Raw genomic sequence first — 16,619 nt, forward strand, 5'->3', positions numbered from 1 at the left:
CAAATAGGATGAAGTGGCTCTGCAGGGTATGCTTTTTGGGTAATTCCCTGTGGGGTAGCATTGATAGCTCTTGGTGTGGCTAATTAGTAGAAGAAACACTGGGTTTTGATTTTTTTGTTTCTTGTAGGTTCACAGAAAGGGTGAAAATCTTATTGGTCTCACTTTTCCTGCCTCCCCACAGCCCCCCCAGTACTCAGTTTGGGATAAATTGGTATGAGTAACATGGCTTGGTGCTTCCTTTAATCCCAAGAGTCAGCTGTTAAGTTGCAGGGTGTTCTTTAGTTTAAATTTTCATTCTCTGCTCCCATAATTATGGTATTTAAGAATAAGCAGTGAGATTTCAGAAAGTATTTCTGCCTCTATTTCCCAAGTTTTCCGAATCCACATCCACTTCAGGTTCTCTGGATGGCTAAACATCGTGACAGAAGGTTTCTGTCACAGCTGAATTTTCAAACCACTTGATAAGAAAGCAGCAGTTTTTTTGCTGAATGGATAAACTGGCACAAAGAACACGTTTATGTTGATTATCCTGACTCTTCTCTCTTGTCCCTATTCTTTTCCAGGTACTTTGCAAGAGAAGAGAATTGATAATGTCTTCAGAACCGGGGGCTAAGAAACGGCACCACAACCCAGTAGACAGCATATGCAGGAAGATCAAGTCCATCCAGATGATGGACCAAGTCTCCAACCCTGCTTTGCAGATCCCAAAGTTTCGGTCCAGGAACTTCGACAGTCCACAGTGCAACGTCAAAAAAAATCTGGAAGAAATACTGAAAGGCAGGACTTCCAGAAGTCATGACAGTGCCAGTCCAACTTCAATCAGTCCCAGCAATGACAATGTTTTCTATTCAAACTCATCCCCTTGTCTCGGGCCCGTCTCTGACTCCTCTGCTGAAGATGCCACCTTTACAGTCATTAAAAGGAATGAGAGCTCCAGCAACCCCTGGATGCCAGGATGTCCCATGGAGAACCATTCTCCATACTGTTTTGGATCCCAGGAGGCCAATACTCAGAACAGACTGTGTGCTTTATGGAAGGGGGAATCTAAACTATCTCATGTCAACTCCAAGTTTCTATTTCTTCAAGACTGATAAAAAGCCAGACAGTGCTGTGATCCAACCTCCTGTGCCAAAGGGATTTCCTTCGAGTGAAAGAGGTAAAAATTCTGGAAAAAAACCCACCCCAAACCTCCCAATTCAAAATCCTAGGCATCTGAACATTCAGCCTACCTAGATGACATTTATTTACTATTTAAACTAGTAACAATACATTTTAGTGTCACTTAAATCTAATAGGACCGCAAGTAGAGCTGAATAAAGTCTTAAATTTTCTCTAAAAATATTAATGTGAATGTAAAAAGTGAGGAAGTAATAAGTCAAGTCAAACTTTTTTCCAAATATCCTAATTAGTTTTCACAATTAAGAGATTTGGCTACTAATGTAGACTGCCTTTAGTATAAAAAGATGCGTGAGTTTGGGTGTTGCTCTTGGTTTGGGGAGTTTGTATTTATTTGTTTTTATAGGGATTGTTTTATTAATAAATTAATTTAACTATAATGATTTACCTACAATATATCTGGAGTGGGAGGGGAAAAAATGCATGTGTAGAACTAGATGCATAAACCTGTTCCCAAAACAGAGGATCTTGACGTTATTTGTCAGTAAAAGCTCTGTTTTTATTGAGGGAAGGGGGGAGGGGACTGGTTTTGTTTTAATCATCTGAAAACAATATCAAAATTTAAGAAGATATCATTCAAGCAGTGGTATTTCATGTGTGATGTTACTGTTAAAAACATAATATTGTAGTTAGAAGCTGTGGTTCATGAAAACAAATAAAAATGGACAATAACAGACTGATTTTATCATAGGAGGGAGGCAGATACTGGAGTTCAAAGCTGACGATGTGAGCTTGATCTCTGAGGAAGACCTACTGACCACAATCTTCTGGGCATGTGACATAGAACATACAGGTTTGCCAGGGGCTTTTCATTGCTCTGTTTTGTTCTCTCAGATTTTCAAGTTTCAGATCCTGTTGTGGCTCCTGAAACACGCCAGTCCCTGCTGTGCCGAGAATCCCTTAGTGAGGTGCTTATGAGTGGCAGATGCAGAATAAATCCATAAATGTTTGTGCCTCTTCTGCACAGTGCCTGACTCCTTCCCTGCTGATCTTTGCAGGATTTTAGTGCAGGGGAAGTAAAGGACCAATATTCTTCTAGCACACACCCTTATTGGAAAGGACTGTTTCTTTCTTTTAGCATTTTTCCTGCTAGAGAAGAACTTTCAGGAACTTCAGAGCAAGAGAGAATTCCTCCCAGTTGCACCTAAACATGTCTAAAAGTGGGAGTATCACAGAATATAGTATGGCTTGGGTTGGAAGGGACCTTAAAGATCATCCAGTTCCAACCCTCTGCCATGGGAAGGGACACCTTCCACTAGACCAGGTTGCTCAGAGCCCCATCCAACCTGGCCTTGAGCAATAAATAGAGAAAGGAGTAGTCTGGCAGAATAATATAATGGCAATCACAGGGCTTGATAAGAGACCTGAAAGCAATAGCACAGCAAATGTGTCAACTCTTGCTCCTCTTAAACTGAAGGCCACAAAACTGGTAAACTTGATTCTCACACTTCTGTATTAGAAAAACAAACAAACAAACACACCCCCACCACTAATGAAAGAAAAAACCCCAAACAAACACACACACAAAACCAAAAAAAAAAAAAACCCAACCAAAAGCTCTAAACTCATTTTTTCCAGGTCACAGTACAACTGCAGGGATCAATTGCTTACCTACAGCTCTTGAGGGCAATTGCATCCAGTGCACTTCGGTAGCGTGGCCTTGTACAGGTTTTTATAATGAATCTGGCACTTGACATCGGTTTCTGTTTTAGGAAAAGTGGCAGTTTCCAAGATAGTCGATTATTTGAGGCACACAACTAGTCGGGGATCAGAAGACAGTGGTCTTGAAGAGCTGTGCAACATGCTAGACCCAGACCAGAAAGATGTCTCCATGGACCTGGAAACGTATCACGCGGTCATGGGAGAGTGGATCGAAGACCGCAAGAGAAAATGGTAATGGCTTTTTAATAAATCTACCTCACAAGTCTCCTGTGAAAACAGGAGAGTATAAAGTTCCTCTGTGGCTTCTAGAAAGAAGATGGTATTGGGACACAGTGTCCATAACGTGGGATTTGGCTGAAATTTCATAGGTGTTACAAAAGTTGGTAAGGAATCCAATGTCATGCTGATTTTGATACTTCTTTGTTGCAGGAAAGATAGTGCCACTGAAGAATCATCAGCAAGCATGGAAGACCTGGAATTGCAAGCACCTAAAATCATCCCTGAAGGTGCAGACTGTTTTATTCTGTTTCTGTTCGGGGAAAACTCCCCTTTCTTGCTCTATAACCAAAATCCTCACCTCTTTCAGCCAAAAAGACATATGTCCGGATGAATGTTACATCAGGAAGCCTGGAGGCCTTTGGGGGTGATGTGTCTAGAGGAGACATGTAAGTCCATTTAAGCAATTCTTTCTCAGAATGTAGTGCTCCTGGCTTTGAATTACTCGACAGAAATCCCTGGAACCGCTGTTCCCGAGCACTGTGCTGGTGGAGTTCCTAATGCTGACCTCAGTCTGCAGTGGCTCTTGGTGCTGTCACCTTCTTCCTCACAGTTTCTACTCAGACTTGAAAACACACTGGTGGTTTTTCCTACTGATATCTTGGTGCTTCTCTGTCCATTTGCCTTTTCAATTCCCTGTGGGCAGGGATTTGCCATGTGTTTCCCTGTTTAAACTGATTCCTTCCCTCCACCAAATTCTTAGATGTACAACAATAAGAAGACATTATGTCCTCAAAATCTGGTCCTTTGGTTTTGTTTGGGGTTGTTTTTCTTGTGGTAGAGAGTTTGTTGGGTTTTTTTGGTAGTTACACCTGTTAACAACTACCAGAAGTTTCATTTGCAGTTTATGCATAGTCTGAAATCCAAGATCTACTTTCCGATGCTTCCCTGTAATTTCTCAGGATCTCAAAAGGGTGATCCTCATTCAAATTTTGGTTGAAAGTATAAATGGGGGATGGCTTAGGAGAAAAGAAAGGATCCAGGAAACTGTGGAGCTAATACAAATGTATTAGTAGTGACCTAAGAGGTGATTAGTAAAAGCTTAAGACACTCTAAAATAGATATCCAGATGTGGCACTTGTCTGGTGGCATATTTCAGTTGCAGGCAGCATAAAAAAAAGTGCTTAAAACCAAAAGAGTTCTTGGTATCTATAAAATTGGAGAACTGACCTGAAGATATTCTGCCATCTCCGTGCAAAGCAAATGACTGGACAGTGCAGCACTGCAAGTCCTCTGTGGGCTCTCCTCTCCCCTCTCATCAGTGCAGCACAGCATCGGGATTTTTAAAAAGCATAAATTGGATCAAATCACCTTTCTCAATCTTTCCTGGCTTTGTTGCTGGAACAGGGAGACCTCTGACCTGATAAGCTGTGTTGCTGACCTGCAGTACAAAATCCACAAGCTTCAGGAAGAGCACAACAAGCTGAAGCTCTCACTGGAAGCTGCAGATGAGACCAACAACAAGCTGCTGGCCGATAATGAGCGTTTACATCAACAACTTAAAAGGTGGGAGACCCTGAGGGCACCAGGTCTAAGCTGTGATGGCCATGGGCAGGGTTATGTTCTTCCAAATGGTCCAGCCTTGCTTTAATGCTTTTCTCCTCCCCAGTGCTTCAAAACAGCAGTTTTCTTGACTTTCTGTAGTATCTGTGGGGTTTAACCCTCTTGCCTGGTTGTTCTGCCCTGTTCCTCCTTATATATACCTTCTTTCATTGTTATAAAATCAGTCATTCATCTCAGAGCCTGGCTCTTGCAGGGTGAGGGTGCACACAGGCAAAATCTTCAGGTAAAGCAAACTAAAACAAGCAAAACAACAACAAAAAGGCTTAATATTACCAAGAGAACAGCTAAGCACTGGAAAGCTTCCAATCCTAGATCACATACTCGTTGCCAAGCAGAGGGAAAATGAGTGTGTGAGAGCTATTTTGCTACCCCTTTGAGGAACTGAGGTGAGTTGTCTCTCTTGTTTAGTATTTCTGTAGCCTGAGGACATATCAGTGCCATGAGTACAAGCCTTTTTCATAGCGCTCCTCTGACCTAATTAATTAAAATGTGATAGTTTGGTCAGCTGCCAAACCATTCCTGGTATTTTCTAGGGAGATTAAGGCAAGAATCCTGCAGGGTTGCTGGCATGGGACAAGTGCCCTTATGCTGGACCACCTGCTCTGGTGCTACAGCCAGCCTGGAAAAGGGCTGTATAAATATACACAGTTTTGGGGTATCAGATCAGGATAAAAAAAATGGAAAAGTTGACTGAAATGGTTCTTGCAGCTGCTAACTATGAAGTATTAATACTCATAGTATTAATAACTCATCATAAGGATGAGTTTATGTGCTCAGGTAGCATGATATATTTAACTGTAACAAGCTAAATTGTTAGCATGCCTTTGTCTACATCTACCTGTCTTGGATGCTGTGTTTGCCTTGGGTTTCATCCCTTGCTGGGATGCAAGGTGGTGATAAACTGTGGGTGAGTCCATGAACTTGCTGGACAAAAAGGCTTAAACTTGGTAGTTGCTCACCTGTTAAGTGTCTGTGCCAGAAAATAAGTTGCTGGTGGCTTCTGAAAATACTGTATTTCGAGCCCATCTGATGACCAACATTAACTGGCTGAATTTCTCTGGATTTACCTCCCCCTGTGCAGCACCCAGCACTATGTGTTGAAAGCCAAATCACTGGAAGAAGAACTGGAAGAAGTAAGGAACAATCTGAACCTGTCAGAAGAGAAGAGAGAGCAGGCTCTCTGGCAGAACAAACAACTTGTAGGTGCTCTTATTTCTTGGCTTACCTTGTCCAGCACCTCACACCTTGCTGTGACAGTGGCACGTCCCCTCAGGCTGCTAAAATCAGAGCAGTTTTAACTGTGCCAGTGGGTACGGAGGCCTTTTAGGGGTGTTTGAAATGTGATTTATCAGGGTTTATGGAAATTTCTTTACACTATTTTCAGTTACAATGAAGAAAATTATTAAAAGGGCCTGTCTTACATACAATTATGCTTAAAGGCAGCAACTCTTTTGCTGCCATCACTGAGCAACTTCTGTTTTGAAGTTGGTGAACCAGTAGGGACAGGAGACTCAGTTCAGGTGTCCAAAAAAAAAAGAGGAATTTTCCAAAGCACCCCTAGGTTATTGTCAATGTCCATAGGGACTGGGAGATAGGACAAGTGTTCCATGCCAAGCAGGAACATGAGGAGTTTTGGGGTTATCCTGCTGTAGTGTGTATATACTCTTTGTTTTGCTTTAATTTGAGATTTCATGCATAATTTACCTTTTGAGAAGGAGGTGGGGTGGGAGAGAAAAATATTACTGGAATTTTGTAGTTGAAGCTGTGCTGTTTCACCCCTTTGCACATGGATAGCCTCTGGATGTGTTTGTGGTCAGCTGCTTTTTGTCTTAGTTTGGCTTTGACTGTTGAACTTGACACAACTCTTGTTTTTCTCTTTTTCTTTCTCTCTCTCTTTTTTTTTTTTTTAAATAAACCTGATCAGGAAAAAGAGAATCAGTCTCTCAACATCAAAGTTACTTCTCTCCAGGAAGAGGTAAAAAAATAAATCATGGTTTTACGTGGTCTTGCCTGGCTAAAATTTTGCCATTAGGAAATAAAACATTTAAAGCCTGGCATGCTAAGTAGGTTATCAAAGTATCCAACATTTTACAAGGATGACTTGTCATAAAACTTTATATCTTGAAGTTGTACTGTCCTTCACATTTTCCATTTTGTGGGTAAGTAAGGATACAAGGTTAGGGAAACGTGGGGGCAGGGAGAAGCAGCTTTCCCCCCTTCCCTTTTTTTAAAAGCTTTATAGGCAATTTCATATATTTCTAGTTAATGCAGCTAAATGCATTGAAACAATCTCTATCCAAAACCTTTTAATTTCATATTCACTTCTGTTTCCCTCCTTTAAGCCCTGAATAGAGCTGTAACACCAAAAATATGCAGTGGCTGGGGGTCTCCATTCACAGATGAATCCACTGACACTGGCCAAGGACCTACAGGAGGCTTGTAGGGAATATGCTGCTAAAGGAGCTGCATCTTAAGGCTTGGATTTTGTCTGTTTTTCAGAGGACAGCTGTTCATTCTTACTTTATTTACTTCATTAAAGCAAATATTTTATAAACCAGTTTAAACTGTTTTAACACCCGCTTACAGCCTGTATTTCAGACTATTCAGCATGAAACAAAGAGGTTAAAAACTGCATAGTAATGAAAAGCACCTCCAGATTAATCTTTCTGAAAAGCTCTTAAGTCTAAATAGCTGTTAAACAGCATCTTTCCAAAAATAATTTCTGCAGGCCTGAAAGTTTTTCTTTAGTTTTTCTAAGCCTGCTAATGCTTATAAATAACATTTTGGGGTTTTCTCTTTCACCTGTGCTCTGGAGAAATAGAGGGAAAAGGATCAGGGGCAATTTTGGTGGGGCAAGCACGTACAATGTATGTGCATAAATGCTGGTGGTGTCTGAGAGTAGGCAGCAGCTTGGGGGTGGAGATGTCATTTTTTTTGCCTGGATTCTTCAAGGAGAAGCTGTCAATCCATTCAGCTGTGCCTAAACACCCTGCATCTTGCCTTAGAATATTAGGAGTAGCATGGACACTGACGGACTACAAAAGAAGATTCTGGAGCTGTCTAAAAATGCAGCAGAACTTCAAGTAAGCATTTCAGCTCCAGGAGGAATAAAAAGATATGAAATAGTTTACTTGGGTCTGGTTGAGGGGGATATTTCTACTTCTGGAAGGCAGACAGCCCTGAAGCTGTCTATATAAAGGGACTGCAGTGCAATCATAGCTTGGACAGTGTGACAGCTTTGACTGAGAAAGTTGCTGTCTGGAGGCAAAAAACTGTTTCATTCGTTCCTCCAAGTTAAACTTTTAGGAAACCTTTCCCCCACAGTTTGAGACAATTTATTAGTCATGCTTTGGGTGATGTTGCTGGAAGTCTCGGCCAGGAGAGATGTGAGGAAACAAAGGTGGCTGTGAAAGCTGAGAACACTTTCACTCTTCACTGGGTACGAGATCTGTACTTTCAGAAACACCACACAAGGTATTCCAAGAATAATTTGATGTTTCTAAGCTAGGAAGGTTGATACCCTTTTTCCCTTCCAGGAAGGAAATAGGAAGAGAGTGGTATTGTAATCCATGCTGATGACTGGAATCACTTCTGATCTTTTCGTTCTTTAGATCCAAGTAAATCTCTGTGAGAGCACTGTGGTGAATAAAGAGGCAAGCTTGATCCAGGTTTGTAGCTTTTACTTTGTTACTGTCTTAACTGCAAATCACAGAATCCCAGAATGGTTTGAGTTGGAAGGACCTGGAAGATCATCTCATTCCAACCCCCTGCCGTGGGCAGGGAACATTCCACTAGGCCAGGTTGCTGTTCTGTGCTGACCATGGGATGATGTGTAAAAAGGCAAGGCAATAGTATTCACTGTGGCACTCTTATTTCTACTTTTCTCACACTGCAGAACCTGATCCTATAAATGGCTTCAAAGTAGGCGAGCTCTGCTTTAGGACCTGGTTATGAGCCAGCATAATTAAAAGTTTCAGCATTTTGCTTTTATTAAAAAAAAAAGAAAAAAGCAAAAAAACCTAATCACAACCTATTTAAACAAACTTGCAAACTTTGGAAAAAAATGTATAGAAACTTCTAAAGGCTGCTTCCTTCAACAGTTGCTAAAAGAATGTACCAGCAGAAGATTCTTTCCTTTATGTCTCTTACTGACACTGAATTTTTGTGTCAAACTAGAAATGGTGATTTGGAGCCCAGTGTAAAAGCAAATTTGTCCTTTCATTACTAAGGTGTAACTATCTAGGCTTTGCTGAAGAGTGAGCATTTCTGAGGTCTTTAAATTTGTATTTTGCATTGAAAAAAAAAAAAAAGATGTAAGACTACACAAAGGTGTTGGTATTCTCTGGATTAATGAATTATGCAAATTGCCTTCTAGGCCAAGGCAGTTTCTATTTAGCAGAACATGTTTTAAATCATCTGATAAAATATTTAACTCCCTATCTGCAAAAGTGAGTACAGCTGAATTCAAATAGTAAAAAACTGGTGCAGCTGATAATGTTGTAGCTGAGTGTTTTAAAAATTTTGGTTTGTTGATTGTTTTTTCTTCCCCCCCTCCCAAAGTAGCTTGAGGGTACAAATTTATTAAATTCTTTTTTAAAAAGTAGCTTTCTCTTTCTCCTCCTTGAACGATTCGAGCTTTTGTGAGCTCTGTAGTATCATTTTATTTTAGCAAGTGTCTCTTAGTCTATTGACTAAGTGGGAATTTTGAAAGTAGACTGCCAGATTGCATGCTGATAAATATGACTTTGTATAATTTTGAAGAAACTGGTGTGGAAAACTGACTACAGCTTGTAATCATTATGATCTGTGGGATAAGGGTTTACCTGTAAACTAAAAAAAAATCCTTCTCATGGCCTTCTGTCTGAGGGTAGATTGGATAGGATTGATGGTCACTAAAAATTATTGTGGCAACCTTTCTCTTCCAGGCCTGTAGAAAGGATGTGAAGATAGAAAAACACTTTTTTCCTTTTTTTTTTTTAATTTTAATAACTCTTTAGCGCTTTTATCACTTTTCTCTGCCAAGACTGAAGGCCTGATTCTATAAGGTGATGTTTAATCTACAGAGTGCTACACTCATCATGAAAAATAATGAGAGTTAACTCAGAACATTGTAACTTGTTTTAAAGGTCAGCTGGGATTTAAACTCGTGCCAGGTATAATATAGTCCTTGTTTTCAGCTAAAACTAGGGGGCTTCTGTCTAGTTTAATCTGCTGGTGCTGAAACCAGGTGAGGAATAAATTAAAGTACAGCACCTGGAAAGAGTGTTTGCCTCCTTAATTTCAGAAGTTAAGTAGAAAAGGTCATCTGAGTGTTTTCTGTTAGTTAATGTGCCAGGTATTCTGTTAATGTGACTATATTTTCCTAAATGTGCAACTATTTTTGTGTTATATAATTAGATTGCTGCTCAAACCTAAATCATACAGATTACTGCTGGGATGTAGAATTGAATATAGTAGTTTTTATTTTGGTTCTTTTCTCCCTGATCTCTGCAGAAGGAGCAGGACATCCAGGAACTGAAGTTAACCATTGTGGAGTGTTCCTCAATAATAGAGGTATGGGACTGCGTTTAGTTTTTGCCTGTGTGAGGGGAAAGCTTGGATATCCTGTGTTTATTCTGCCTGGCAAACTGACCCTCTAACCAAATCCCATGTGTGTTTTAGACATTGAGGGCAGAAAAAAATAAGCTACTGGAGAACATGCAACACATGCAGCAAGAGCTGATCTCGTGAGTGTTGTGAACAAGCCCCAGGAAATGCAGTTTGTCAAAAGTCAGGGAGGACTGACACATAGTTTTTTCCTTCTTCCTTTAGAAATGGGTTGTGTTTCCCCTTGCTGTGCAAGTACAACAGTAGTATTCCTGAAGGCATGAATTCACTGCACTGTGAGCTGGAACTTGCCCAGTCTTCAGAGGTATGAATTAAGGCTTTAATGAATCCCTTCCCAGTTGCCTTGCATCAGCAGAGGCAGAACAAAGCTCATTCCCTGCAGATGATTTAGATAACCTTGGAATTTGAAGCCATTAATCCCAGCATGCAGGCAGAGAATGTGAAGGTTACAATATTGTCCTGAGAGCGCTGGAGAAAGTCCAAAGGAAAGCAAACAAAACACTTGTAGATCTAAGAAAGTAAATCTAGAAGGGCTAAGTTCGTGCATTTAGCTGGCAGAAGAACAGACTGATAGGAGAAGAAGAAAAACATATTCAAATATATTTAGATATATTTAATATCAGTATTGCAGTTGAGCCAGTTGGTTTGAAGTTGCAGGGTACCCAGGAGGTGGTTTAGTGACTTTTGGGAGCTCTGTTTTTGATCAGGCACACTTGACAAAACCCTGGAAATTTGGTCTTTAATTTACTGTTCTTGTGGCTTTCCAGTGCTCCAGAACTACTGGAAAAAAACAAATTCCGTGTACCTTATTGTGGAGGGCAGAATGGAAGCTTTAGACAAGGTTTACCAGGGACACCCTCCTGTTGAGTCACGAGATGCAGAAAGGACTCCCTTGCTTTCCAAATTCTTTCTCAAAGAGGAGGCTGGATCCAGGTGCAGCTGGATCCAATCCTGCTCCCAGACTTGGCCAACATTTTATGTCCAAAAGTTTATGTGGGTGTAATTGAGCCTTTATACAACTCTGCTCCATGGTATTAAGGATGGCAAGCCAAAATATTTAAATGAATAAATTATTTCTTGAAATTGACAGTAATGATTGGACTAAAGGACTTCAATCAGAATTACCTACTACAGTATAACTACTTATAACTACTTGTACAGTGCACAAATTGTTAAATCCAAAATTTCAAAGCTAGCTTAATAATTATTGAAGAGAGATTGTTGTCAGCTGATAGCAAATACATGCTCTTGAGTAATTTTTTTGTGAGACTTCACCGTGCAGCTGCTTATTTTTGTACAGGGTGAGTTTGCAAACAACAGCAACAAAAAAATCTAATAATGGACTTAAACTGCAGGCCCAGGAAGGAGAGTTGTGCTTGGTTAGGCAGCATTGCTTCAAAAGTTAAGGTGTTGTCCCATATTGCAGCTCCCCAGGGCCACAGTGAGTCAGTGTTTGCCTCTCTAGTGCTATGATGAGACACAATTCCACCTGTAAAGCAAGTAAGGGCTCTGCTTATTCACCACTTGGTAGAGCCTCTTCTGAATAAAGATAACTAATTATTGACTTCCTCTTGCCTAGCCTGACATGAATATTTACACTGGGTCACTCAGCAGCTTGACTGGCTGATTTTTTTAATTTTCTTTTTTTTTTTTAAATTCCCCACGACATGATTGTTTTGAAAAGCTTTTACAAGCTTCAAGTTTTGGTAGCTCTGACCTTCTGGTAAATACGGCGCAGGAAATACTTCAGGAAAGTCTAAATGTCACTGATGCTGGTTTGCAATAAGGAGATGTCAAAATGAACTAGCTGGCTCTTCCATCTCTTCCAAGATTATCAAGACTGAATGGACGACCCTGGATGAAACGCTGGACCGTGAAGTGCTGCTTTTACTTCAGGGGCCTGAATACGGGGGAGAAAAATTTAAGACTCTTATGCAAAACCTGGTCAGTGGCAGAGCTTATGTGAATAAGGATGTGGTTTTCTATCAGCCTTTTAATTAGGAGTTCTCCAAGCATTGATAATCAGATTGTGTTTGCACCTTTTCAGAAAATAGGAATAGTTGCTTCGAGGGTGTGGAGGGGGGCATAGTTGGTACCTACTCTAACACTGGAACTTGTAAGCTGGGTAAGTCTGGGCAGCATTAAAATGCCAGGGTTTGAGGAATTTGGTTTAGAGTGGTGGTGGTTGTTGTTTTAGGTTTGATTTTCTTTTTTAGCAAGAGGAAGCCTCTGAAGTGGAGGAGCTTGTCATGGCTCCGTTGCAGTGGCTAGAAGATCCTGATGGGGACGTGCAACAAGCCTGGGAAAGAAAACTTTTGGTAAGTAACTGTTTCTCTGAAGATATTTAGTGAATAGGTGGGGCTGTGCAAAAACTGAAGATGGGTATCTTATTGCTGAATATTCTGTATATTAATTACTTGAGATCATGACCTGGTTGGAGGTGGCTGTATGGAGAGAAAGAGCATCTGTTACCTTTGGTTTTGAGGAGGAAAGGGGTGATTGCTCTTTACTTACATGTCGTGCTCTTCCTGACTTGCCTTGTGCAAGAGCTGCCTTTGTTAAAACCATGCTTGAGGGAAAGGGCAAGTGAAGCCAGTCAGTTTGGAGAGGAAAATGAGGTCAGATGACCATGTGAGATGTTTTCTGCCCACTGCATGTTTCTCTGTGCCTCAAACCCATTTTCCCCTGTGCTCTGAACTTGACTGTGGTTCTGGATGGCACAAGAAGAGGAGGGATGTAGCATTTATAACCAGATTTCCAAACCAAAACCTTCAGAGGGTTTACTTTGTTTGAAAGGTGAAGAGTTCTGCTTTTGCTGGGCATGCTCCTCAGGAAAAGTTTCAACAAAACCACGTTTCACAACTTAATCTTGCATAATGTGTTTCTCCTACCCCTCATACCTCCTGTGAGGCTTGCAAGTAAAGACTTTTGCTCAAGCTAACTGGCAAAAATATCTTCCCCATGTGGTAGCAGGTGCCTGTGGACTCGACTAAACTCTGTTGCTCTTGTTCCCTCCTCCCCTCCCCTGTGACAGCACAGCTTCTGAAATTTTTATTTTACTGGATATAGCTTTTTCTCCAACCCTCTCCTTCATTCTAATCTGTTGTGAGGAACACTGCTACAGAAAACTCTGTGTATTAATGCTGTCTTTCAGCTCCAAAACCCCTCAATTCATCTCACTTGGGTAACAGCAGGTAGCACCATGGTCTGTGCTGCTTGAAGTTAGTTCTTTAGGCAGAAAACCACCCTCCTTTCCCTACAGTGCTGCAGAGTGTTGTAGCTGGCCCTCCTCACCTTTCTGGGTAGGCTGGAGGAATCGCTGGGAGCCATCCAGTCCTGGAGCCAACTTTTTTTAACTTTTTTTTTCTTTTTTAAGTAAATCCTGAAAATTTTCTCTTAGAGGAAGCACAAGTATCCAGGTCTCTTCACTCTGATGGGACTTTAGGTAGACTCTAGGAAGCTGCTGGCTTGTGAATTGCTGTAGCTTTTCGATCTTGACTAAAAACTTTCTCCTTTGAAGCTGTCAGAGCTGAAAAATGCTTTTTTAAATTACATTGGGATCTTATTCCTGTTAAACATGTGAAGCTAAAAACTTTAGGTGTGGGGGTTGGAGTTGATCATGGCAAATAAATCCTATTCTGGCTCTTAGAGAGCAATGCATTTGGAAAATAAGATAGCAGAGGATTAAGGAGGAACAAGATGCTTTAAAATTAAAAGGCCCAGTCCTTCAGGATCCCATAGGAATGGGAAGTGACTCCATGTCAAACATATTGTCTTCCTTCAGCTAGAATAAGCCAGATATGTGGGAAATTTGGTGTATGGAGCCGAACAAAGGTAGGTCCAAAAAAGACAGAGGTTCACAGTAGCTTCTTTCAGCCTTAGAGAAAGCTTTTGTTGACAAATGAATTAAATCTTGGACCATGGACCATCACTTGAAGCCTAAACACTTCCCCACCATTCCCTGTGAAATATGGTATGGACACGTTTTGCTGGGGTTTAGTGTTTTCAAGTATATTTTAAAGGTTATTATACATAAAGTAGATTTTTAAGTGTGCTTCTGCTTTTGTGCATATATACATGTATTTAAGTGTATATATAGATAGTGACAGCAAAATCTTCTTCACCCTTCTCCTACTTATCATGTGCCCTGATAAGCCTTGTGTGTCAAAACCACGTCATTTCTAAGAGTAAGTGCTGCCTGCCTTGGCTGAGAAACTGATCTTCAGGATGTGGGCACTTGCACATGGTTCACATCCCATGTCATCCCAGAAAACTTATCAGCAAAAACTGCTCAGGCTGGTTTGTTTTGTTTTGTTGTTTGGTTTTTTTTTCCTAGCATACTTGATATGCTGTGGGGTTTTTTTTGTATGAAGCTCACGAACAACACCTGACTCTAACTTGCAAGTAGATAAGGTGGCCTGTGCTTGTAGGATTGATGTTTTCCCCTTAGAATTGATGTGAAAGCCCAGAAATATAAACCTCATTCTTTCCTGACCTCTGTTTGACTCTCATTGGGCATTCTATAAAAGCTGAGGACACTATTTCATGTGTTCAGTTGAGCAAAGTCAGAGGAAGAAGAATCCAGTGCTCGCTCTCACTACTTTATGCTGCAAGTCACTGTTCAGAGAAATAGAGGGTGCAATGCTACCTAGAACTTAATTTTTCCCCTTTTCTTCCTACAGACCTGAGGTAAAACTGAAAGCCTTTGTCACAGGGCTCATCCCTTGGGCAGATCATCTGCTAGGCATGTACGACAAACTGAAACAGGGATTTATTGGGGTATCTTATTTATTTTGCTGTAATAACAAGCCCAAATTGGTAGCAGTGGACTTAGTTGTACTTTGAGGAAAAGATCACAGAAGTCTAAATTATCACTTTTAGGGCTTCCTGCAAGATAGTCATTATTAAAACTTCCTCTTATGAAATATGGTAGGTTTGTTGCTGTATCTGGGCCACTTGTGGTAGAATTTTTTTCTTTGTTGCTGAATAGTGTTGGATGTAGGTGAGGATTCTGAGTGGTGGAGCAGGGAAATCAATTCTCATCATGTAAATTGAGGCTCTGGTTGACTCTGTCTCTCTTCCTCCTCCTACCACATGGCAACTCGGTCTCAAAATCCCACAGGTTCTCAAGCAAGAACTAAGAGGAAAAAAACATGTTTGGATCCAGAAACTTCAGCTCTTGGAAAAATGCAAGGAGACCTTAGACAAGGATTTTGTTCGAATGGCAGGAAACCTGAGGAGAACCAGGACAGAACAACTCCACCTAAGGAAAGAGCTCTCTGCTAGGTACCACTTCAAAGCCTGTGTGTCTTTTCTGGGGGGAGCTTTGGAGCTGGTTCTTATTTTGTTTTTAGGTGGTTCCTTTGTTTTTTGTTTGTTTGGGTTTTTTGTTTTGACTTGTTTGGTGTTTTTTTTTGTTTTGTGAAACAAAGTTTAGTGAATTTTCAAGACTTTTTTTTTTTTTTCCACAGAGGAAATTAACTTGTTTTGCAGAGTGGATTTGGTTTTAGCACAACATTTACACTATGTGGGAGTTAAGGTTTATGTATGAATTGACATATGGTCTTGGAGATGTCTTTGAAAACACCAGGGAGACCACAGACTGAGGAGTTAAAGCAAGAGGGCCCTGCCTATCTAGCAGGTGCAACCATTAAATAAACTGCTGGGTTTGTGTGAAGCAGAAGATCTGTAAAATATATACCCTGCAGGTATTATTGCTTTGGGATACAATTGCTGGGCTCAGGCAGTGTGGTGTTTCAGTTTCCCAAAGCTTTAGTTGTTTATGTCATTAAACATAAAAATAAAACTTTAAGTTTATTGGCACATGGTTGCTGCTATGATTTTTGATGTTACAAAGAGAATCACGGAATGGCTTGGGTTGGAAGGGACCTTAAAGCTCATCCTGCCATGGGCAGGGACACCTTCTACTAGCCCAGGTTGCTCCAAGCCATGTCCAACCTGGCCTTGGACACTTTCAGGGATGGGGCAGCCACAGCTTCTCTGGGCAACCTGTGCCAGGGCCTCCCCACCCTCAGCAAAGAGTTTCTTCCCAATATACAATCTAAACCTACTCTCTGTCAGTTTGAGCACCAAATAACAGCAGGTGCAAACCTCTGTCTGCTCTCTCCTTTCCTCAGACATTCTGGAAAATAGATAGTCTGGTTTGTGCCAGAAAAACTGATCTGAATTTTGTTGTCTCTGTGGAAGCCAGACTGGTTCATAGTGTCAGCTTCTGCTATCCTATGCTAAATGTAAATTTTTGCCTGCATGCCTTTACCTGGGTTTGGGGTGTTTTTTTGGCAGCCCCAAGAGCTGATGTGAAGCAATTGTGCCAC

This window comes from Lepidothrix coronata, unplaced genomic scaffold (genome assembly GCF_001604755.1).
Source record: "Lepidothrix coronata isolate B3197 unplaced genomic scaffold, Lepidothrix_coronata-1.0 Scaffold129, whole genome shotgun sequence".
NCBI lineage: Eukaryota > Metazoa > Chordata > Aves > Passeriformes > Pipridae > Lepidothrix > Lepidothrix coronata.